Source organism: Chiloscyllium plagiosum, unplaced genomic scaffold (genome assembly GCF_004010195.1).
Source record: "Chiloscyllium plagiosum isolate BGI_BamShark_2017 unplaced genomic scaffold, ASM401019v2 scaf_13192, whole genome shotgun sequence".
Lineage (NCBI taxonomy): Eukaryota > Metazoa > Chordata > Chondrichthyes > Orectolobiformes > Hemiscylliidae > Chiloscyllium > Chiloscyllium plagiosum.
The window spans coordinates 8,514-17,582 of NW_025214856.1; the positions used below are offsets into that span (position 1 = coordinate 8,514).

At 44.3% G+C, this 9,069-nt stretch overlaps 1 pseudogene; it reads right to left on the reverse strand.

The window, feature by feature from the left end:
• Positions 1 to 5,689: 5,689 nt before the first annotated feature.
• LOC122548051 lies at positions 5,690 to 5,868 on the reverse strand (annotated as a pseudogene).
• Between the last annotated feature and the right edge of the window lie 3,201 nt (positions 5,869 to 9,069).

Consider the following 9,069-nt stretch of genomic DNA (forward strand, 5'->3'; position numbering starts at 1 on the left):
GTTTCACAGCATCTTTCCGATAGGAAGATGACCAAAATTGCACGCAATATTCCAACAGTGGCCTAAATAATGTCCTGTACAGCCGCACAATGACCTCCCGACTCCTATACTCAATACTCTGACCAATAAAGGAAAGCATACCAAACGCCTTCTTCACTATCCTATCTTCCTGCGACTCCACTATCAACGAGATATGAACCTGCACTCCAATGTCTCTTTGTTCAGCAACACTCCCTAGGACCTTACCATTAAGTGTACAAGTCCTGCTAAGATTTGCTTTCCCAAAATGCAGCACCTCACATTTATCTTAATTAAACTCCATCTGCCACTTCTCAGCCCATTGGCCCATCTGGTCCAGATCCTGTTGTAATCTGAGATAAGCCTCTTCGCTGTCCACTACACCTCCAATTTTGGTGTCACCTGCAAACTTACTAAGTGTACCTCTTATGCTCGCATCCAAGTTTGAGCTTATAAATGACAGTACCAAGCAATGACCATCAAGCGAATAAGTACCCATCTCCAATTTGCTTCCTGTGACATCACTGAATGCATAACTGTCAACAATTTGGACCTATCATTGTCAAGAAAATGACTTGGTCCAGCCATAGTACTGCTGTAGTCACAGAGTTATGTCAGATACAATGATAGTTGTGGTGATAAGCTCCCTGCCTGCCTATCCAAAACAGAGAATAGCTCAAGGTGAGGTGAATGCTCTCCATGTATCTGCCTGGGTGCAGCTCAAATGCAGCATTGAGTGCAACACTCACAAAGCTCCACTTTGTGCAGGACAAACACGCAATGAATCGGTTTGCTAAATATCACATTCAGTACTCACTCCCTTCACCAATGACACGCATAAGCAGCAATGAACACCACATACAAGATGCAAACTAGGACCACAGCAACTCTCTTTCAACAGCACCTCACAAACATGACCAAAGGCAGCAGACGCATGGAAACACCATCACATAAAAGTTGTTCAGTAAGGCAGATCTCCAAAATCATCACGAAGGTGATTAGAGCTGTGCAATGAACACTGGCCTGGCCATGAAAGCTCACATTCCAAGTGCCAGTATCCCCACGTCTTCAAGACGATATCTCTGAAACTGATGAGTGAGTCGTGTCGAAGGGAACGTTCTGGATGACAGCTAGCATGAGAACGGTCAAGGTCATTCCATACACGTACCACCCTCTGCGTGAAAAAGTTGCCCCTTAGGTCTCTTTTATATCTTTCCCCTCTCATACTAAACCTATGCCCTCTAGTTCTGGACTTCCCGACCGCAGGGTTGATGCTTGGTGATGAGGTTCTGTCGAATTTGGGGCATCATTTATTCGAATGCATCATCAGTGTCATAGTTTATTTTTCTGAATCCAATGACGTTCCCAACTCTTGCTGGTCTCAAAACCTTATGCTTCAATTGACTCTGATTTGTAGTGATCGATGCTTTGGTGTTCCCTGCTCCAGATACCTTCACTGAATGAAGTGTCGGTTCCCTTGTCTTCAAATGTGGATCAATTTTGCGAATTTCAGAGTTGAGACAACGCTTTCTGTACAGGGATGTTCAAATGCCATGGAGTGGTCTTAGTAGGGAGCATTCTTCTGTACTGGGAAGCTGGCTGTGTATTGGGAAGCTCCATTTTATTTTATTTATTAAAGGTGTCACTGCCTCGGTCAGCACTTATCACCCTTTCCTAATTGCCCAGAGACCAGGAAAGAGTCAACCAGGATATTCTAGACCTGGAGTCACATGTAAACCAGACCAGGTAAGGATGACTGTTTCCCCTACATAAAGGGCATTACTGAATGTGATGAGATTTCCTTCCCAACAACTGACAGCGGTTTTATTGCCACGCTTCAAAATTATAAGTCTACATTATTTTTGAATTGAAATTCCATTATCTGCTGTGGCAGGTATTCAAACCAGTTCCCCAGAACGTTGTGTTAGTTCCTGAATTAATAGTCCAGTGATAAAATTATTAGGCCATCACTACCCCCAATCTTTAGCATTTTGTCAGAATCCAGGGAGGTTGCTTCAGAAACCAAATTAAAGTACACTGTTTGGGTCTTGGAGCACGAACTGTTGTCTAATTCTTGTGAAGTCCACGGAGAGTTCTGATTGAACAGTGGCGATTCCTCGCCCCAGTGTGTTCTCTGAATCTGGGAGGAGGATCTCTATTCACAAGGAGAGGAGGTTTGTTTGAGTGCGAACTGTGGAATATAGTCTGGGTTAGGTGGTGGGGTGAGTGGTATGGGCGTGGGGATTGGGCAGACCTTACTAAATGTTGAAGTTCTTCGGATTGTGGTGGATATCCAATCTTGTACATGCTGGTTGGATTAATACCTTCATAGCTCAGACTGCCAGGGTGTTCAGAGTATGGGACTCAATGTCCTGTTACTTGTTTGTTCATATTTGGGAAGCCATCCATTCCTGGATATTATACAGTGATTCAATGCCCTGTACTGCCATTCATATCGCATGGATGTACAATTCTAATGGCAATCTCAACTGTGGAGGCTCAACAGAAGTTTTGTCACCCAAGTCTCTGTTAGGTGTCTTCCATTCTTTGTTTTATTGATCCTGCATATCTTTGTGTGGATGTTATGATCTTACGGACAACTCCAGCCAGTCAGAGTAACCTATAAAGGTACTGAAATCAGCCCCTGTCAACCCCAATAAAATGTTATGGACACAACTGCATTTCTGGGAGTAATCTGCTTCTCACTTTCTTCCCTTCGCCTTTCAAAAGTGCAAATGATACAGTTCAGGAGTTCAAATTTTGTAAACTTCATATGACATGGCACAACAATTATCTCTGTGTTAAAATTCATCCCATACAGTCTGGGCTCAGGCACAGAAATGTTTGATCAGTTACTTCAAGTTCATTTTTTCTCCTTTCTTTCTCTTATAGTAAGTCTCGTGACGATTGTCTTCTTGGCTCGGGGCAAAAGTGGTCTTTCGTCATGCAGCAGTTGCTACCTGGTGGCCATGGCAACGTCTGATCTACTGTTCATTGCTTTTGAGGTCATACTTCTTCGATTTCCATTTTATTATTATCCACCATGTTTCCTGGACATCACTCCCGTTTGTTGCGTTCTCTATGCCCTGAGCTGCTTGACCATTGATTGTTCTGTCTGGTTCACTGCCGCTTTTTCTTTTGATCGATTTGTCGCTATTTGTTTTCATCAGATGAAATCTCAGTATTGCACAGAGAAAACCGCAATGAGGGTTCTCGCAACAATCTGCATTTTCTTTTCTTTAAAAAATATTCCCAACTACTTTCGATATAAACCTGTAAAAATTATCAACGATGCTCCATGGTATTGTAAAACCAGGTTCAGTTATTATAATGGCCTTCAGTGGTCAAGTTTTAAATATTTTGAACAATTCTTAACACCAATGTTCCCATTCACTTTCATTCTCTTTCTCAATATTCTGACTGTCAGGCACATCTCTGAAGCGATGGAAGTACGGAAGGGACTGAGGGGTCAGAGAAACACAGCGAATGATCTCGAAGTAGAGAGCAGACGGAATTCTGTAATTTTACTCTTTTCCATATCTGCCAGCTTCATACTTCTCTGGTTGATGTATATTTTATATATTTTTCACGTCGGTCATTCCTTGCATCGCGCTGCTTTTCGTCTCTTTCTACAAGCTGCCTTAATGCTGCGGAACCTAAGTTGTTGCACAAATGCTTTTATTTATGTGGTGACTCAGAAAAACTTCAGAGACCAGTTAAAGTATGCAGTAAAATATCCAGCTATAAAAGTAATTCGATTGATGAATAAATCCAAGTAACAAAGAGCCAACGGGAGATGCAGCAGATAATGTGAGGTCCACATGAGGATTGGACTGAAAGGAGAAGGAGGAGCAGCAACATGATAACACTCCTTTGCTAATGGGCAGGGAATGACTCCAACTGCGGGGCAGAATGAAAGAGACAGGAGGAGGGAAGCCCGTGTAAAGTGTTGATAGCAAGGAGCAACTGTTCCTCGAAAGTTGAACAACAGAAGCATAACAGAAAGAGGAGCTAGATATGCACAAAAATATTTTCCCCTCGTAATCCGTTCTCATTGAGTGAAGCGAGTACAAATATAAATGACCTGAAAGAAAATATCAGCATTCACTGCACGGCGACAGAGTGGCTAAAGCAACAACAGTCTTCTGACCCACGCTTCTTCACTGATTTCTCTGATTCACTCATCGGAACCAAAGTTAAAAAATGTAAGAAGTTTCCTGTAACAAAGATTAAATGATATACTGTTTACAAATGTACTTCAGCAATACTTTACTTTTTCTGTTTCAATTCAGTTTCCCCGGCCTGATCTTGACACCACTCCCTATCTTAATTTGTTTCTTTCCATGATTCAGTTGCTATGTTGATGGGGAATCCAAGGCCAAGTCACAGGGCTCAAAGGCAAGTGGGATGCGAACTCGGGAATGAAGTTGGATATGGCAGGTGTGTGAACATGCTTACTGCTTCCATTAAAAATTTTAGAGTCTCTTAGTGACTCTGGAAGAACCCTGTTTCCATTGTGGCTTCATAAAAAATGTGATAAATTCAAAAAGATATTTGCACCATCATGAAGAATTGTTTTCTTCTGCAAAACGGCTCCGAAATACCTGCCTCAGCTCATAATTGGTGAAATATTGTCACCACTGTACCCTTCTATTCCAGTGCCATATCAGCTGGATACCAAATTACAAAATGCATGTCTTTATCTTGTTCAAATTTCTTCTATTCTCCTAGTTTGCATATCCCAACAAATCCCAATATTCCCTGATTATCTGGTGACTACCAGATCCAACACAGATACATTGTCCTCCAAATTCTTGGTTGTCAATTCTCACTTGTAAATTCAAAATCTTCCATGTTCATCCACTGAGTTCTTTACATGTTTGACTGGTGTGAATCTTGTTTTATAAACTCTCTATCAAAGTGTTAGATATTGTCCTGTGCTGTCAAAATTACCAGCGTGTGCAATGGTGAAATAAGTTACAGATCGATTTGCAGTTAGTCAAAAGAAATGGCAGATAGGAACACCATAAAGAATAGTAAGTCTAATGATTGGGAGTAGATTCGGATTAGTTTATGTTTTCGATGAGATTGCTGCCCACCATTCCTGCAAATACATTCACTTCTGTCTTCCCAAAAATGTCAAATTCCGTGGACACGCTGTTCCAGGATCTCCTGACTGAATCCTGACTGATACGGGCCAAGTGCTGGCAAATACGACTACAAAAGTGGTTCGAAAATTTTGTCAGCATGGACGAGTTGTACTGCACATCTCTGTGACTCTATGTATTTTAAAAACATCAGATCTTTTCCTGCTTCACAGAGTTCTCAAAATCTCTCATTCAATAAATCCGAGTCATCATCGTCATCATCAAAATCCAAACTGTTGATTACTTCAATAGTTTCATCGTCTCCATTTTGTTTTCTGAAATGCCATTTGTCATTAGGTGGATCTGGTGGGCAACTTTGTTTTACTTCTGATGTTCGGAATTGGGAGTTGGTGGGAAGGGGCGGCGTGCACCAGGGATGAAGTGATAACATTGAGAGTAAGTGCTGAACATACAGAAAGTGACAGGTGAATAGGAACCGAAAACAAATTGATTTTGCACGAATGCGAGTCTGACTTGACCAAAAGGTTGTCAGTACGCTTTCTTACACACAGACACGGTAGACGAGAAATAAAGCTAACACACATAAAAGTGAACTAATAAAGCTGTTGGTTGGTTGAGCAAGCTCCTAATCCAACTTCTTCCTGCAAAATTCAGAATAATATTTACTCCCTAATCATGGATGGATCAGATATTAAAGCTGACAAGAACAGATATGATCTCAGCTAAAACATCGAGAAGTGATACTGGTGTTATCATCATGATGAGAGTGGTGCTGGAAAAGCACAGCAGGTCAGACAGCATCCAAGGAGCAGGAAAATCGACTGTTTGGGCAAAAGCCCTTTATCAGGGATTACGCTGGGAGCCTCGTGGGTGAGGAGATAAATGGAATGGGGTGGGGGTAGGTTGAAGGTAGATAAACTGCAATAAATGTGTCGAGGTGGGGGAAAAGATGATAGGTCGGAGAGAAGTGTGGAGCAGATAGGCGGGAAGGAAGATTGACAGGTGGTACAGGTCATGAAGATGGTGCTGAGCTGGGAGGTTGGAACTGGTATAAAGTGGGTGTTTAGGTGAAGTGAGGAAGCTGGTGAAATCCACATTGATGCCATAGGGTTCAAGTGTCCCAAGACGGTAGCTGAGGCGTTTTTCCTTCAGATGTTGGGTGGGTGGACGAGGCCCCGGACCTGCATGTCCTTGGCAGAGTAGAAGGGTGAATTGAAAGCTTCAGCCATGGAGCAGTGGGTTTGATTGGTGTGGGTGTCCCGGAGATGTTGTCTGAAGTGCTCTGTGAGAAGGTGTCCGGTCTTCCCCATGTAGAGGAGACTGAAACAGGAGCAACAAATACAATAAATGACATTGGTGGATGTGCAGGTGAAGCTTTGACAGATGTGGCAGGCACCTTTCGGGCCTTGGACGGAGGTGAGCAGGGAGGTGTGGGCGCAAGTTTTGCAATTCCTCAGCCGACTCTTCCTCAGCTCCACTCGTCCAAGCGATGATGCGAACTGAGCATGCACATCCCCGAAAGCTTTCTTGTAAACCTGTTTCAACTTGTCTCGACACTCTCCACAATCCTTCCGATCGTGTGGTTTCCAGAACAGGAAACAATGCTCCAGCTGAACCTGAACTGGTGCATTATAAAAAACACATCACGTCATTGCTCTCACAGTTTCTGTCACTGTGAACAAGGACCAGGAGACAACGTTCTTTATGAGATGTTCTCTCAGCCTGTCCTGCCAACATAGATTCCATAAGTCCATGTACACCCTGATCCTGTTAAACCCCTTTTTGATTTGGAGCCAAATTGTCGATTGACTCTTCTTCTGCCCGAAATCTATCACCTCACAGTTCTCCACATTGGACTTCATCTGAACCCATCCATTTTCCACACCAAAATACCAATAACTTTCCGACATTCAACACTATACTGCTAACAACTCTTAGCTGCCCTTTTTATACTGTCAACGACATATTTCGACATTGCTCCTGCAGACTAGGAAACAATGAACATGGAGGATACCAAGCAATCCCACATTTACCCAACATCTCTGGCCTTTGTTGTGTGTGTGTGTGTTATTCACAGAGTCTTACAGAAGGATATTGCTGTTGGTGAGTGCAGGAACTGACACTGTCCTTGATGGAAACATCGTCAACACAATTTGTGTCAAGCAGCTTCTTCCCAGAATTGACAGATGTCTGTTTCAAAGTATCCATTTTCACACCCAAACTCCTGGATACTCGTAGCAAGTCTTCCTCACTGTCCTATTCCAATCGCCTGGCAATAACTGGGAACGTATCATTTGTCCACCTTTTTGACTGCACCGTCACATTAACTTTCTGATCATTGTGTACCGGGTCCTATAATTCCCAAAGGATGGCAATGTTTCATAATTTCTCACCATTTTAAACATAAGCATTCAGATTTTATCTTTCCTTCCGACACTCGTGAATCACATTTCACCACATCATGCCTGACAGGATACATTTAAATTATTTTTCCAGTAAAATGTTCAGAGATCTTATTAGCACAGTTAGGAAGTTTTGGTCACGTGGAATCCAGGGAAAGGTTGCCATTTGGATGTAAAATTGGCTTGAAATTAGGAGACAGAAGGTGGAGGTTGATGTTTGGTTTTCGGGCTGGAGGCCTGTGACAACAGGTGAGCTGCAGGTATTGGCGCTGGTTCTGGATTAGTGGTGCTGGAAGAGAGCAGCTGTTCAGGCAGCATCCGAGGAGCAGTAAAATCGACGTTTCGGGCAAAAGCCCTTCATCAGGAATAAAGGCCTAGAGCCTTGAAGCGTGGAGATATAAGCTAGAGGAGGGTGGGGATGGGGAGAAAGTAGCATAGAGTACAATAGGTGAGTGGGGGAGGGGATGAAGGTGATAGGTCTAGGGTGGGGGAGGGTGGAGTGGATAGGTGGAAAAGAAGATAGGCAGGTAGGACAAGTCATGGGACTGTGCTGAGCTGGAAGTGTGGAACTAGGGTGAGGTGGGGGAAGAGGAAATGAGGAAACTGTTGAAGTCCACATTGATGCCCTGGGATTGAAGTGTTCCGAGGCGGAAGATGCCCTTCCGCCAGGCTTCTGGTAGTGAGGGAGTGGCGGTGAAGGAGGCCCAGGACCTCCATGTCCTCGGCAGAGTGGGAGGGGGAGTCGAAATGTTGGGCCACAGGGAGGTGTGGTTGATTGGTGCAGGTGTCCTGGAGATGTCCTATAAAGTGCTCTGCCAGGAGGCGTCCAGTCTCCCTCCAATGTAGAGGAGACCGCATTGGGAGCAACGGATACAATAAATGTTATTAGTGGATATGCAGGTAAAACTTTGATGGATGTGAAAGGTTCTTTTCAGGCCTTGGATGGAGGTGAAGGAGGAGGTGTAGGCGCAGGTTTTGCAGTTCCTGCATTGGCAGAGGAAGGTGCCAGGATGTTAGGGTGAGTTGTAGTGGGGCGTGGACCTGACCGGGTAGTCACGGAGGGAACGGTCTTTGCGGAAGGCGGAAAGGGGTTGGGAGGGAAATATATCCCTGATGATGGGGTCTTTTTGGAGGTGGCGGAAATGTCGGCGGATGATTTGGTTTATTCGCAGGTTGGTAGGGTGGAAGGTGAGCACCAGGGGCGTTCTGTCCTTGTTACGGTTGGAGGGGTGGGGTCTGAGGGCGGAGGTGCGGGATGTGGACGAGATGCGTTGGAGGGCATCTTGAACCCGGTGGGAAGCGAAATTGCGGTCTCCAAAGAAGGAGGCCATCTGGTGTGTTCTGTGGTCGAACTAGTCCTCCTGGGAGCAGATACGGCGGAGGCGGTGGAATTGGGGATACGGGATGCCATTTTTGCAAGAGGTAGGGTGGGAAGAGGTGTAATCCAGGTCGCTGTGGGAGTCGGTGGGTTTGTAAAAAATGTCAGTGTCAAGTCGGTCGTCATTAATGGAGATGGAGAGATCCAGGAAGGGGAGGGAGTT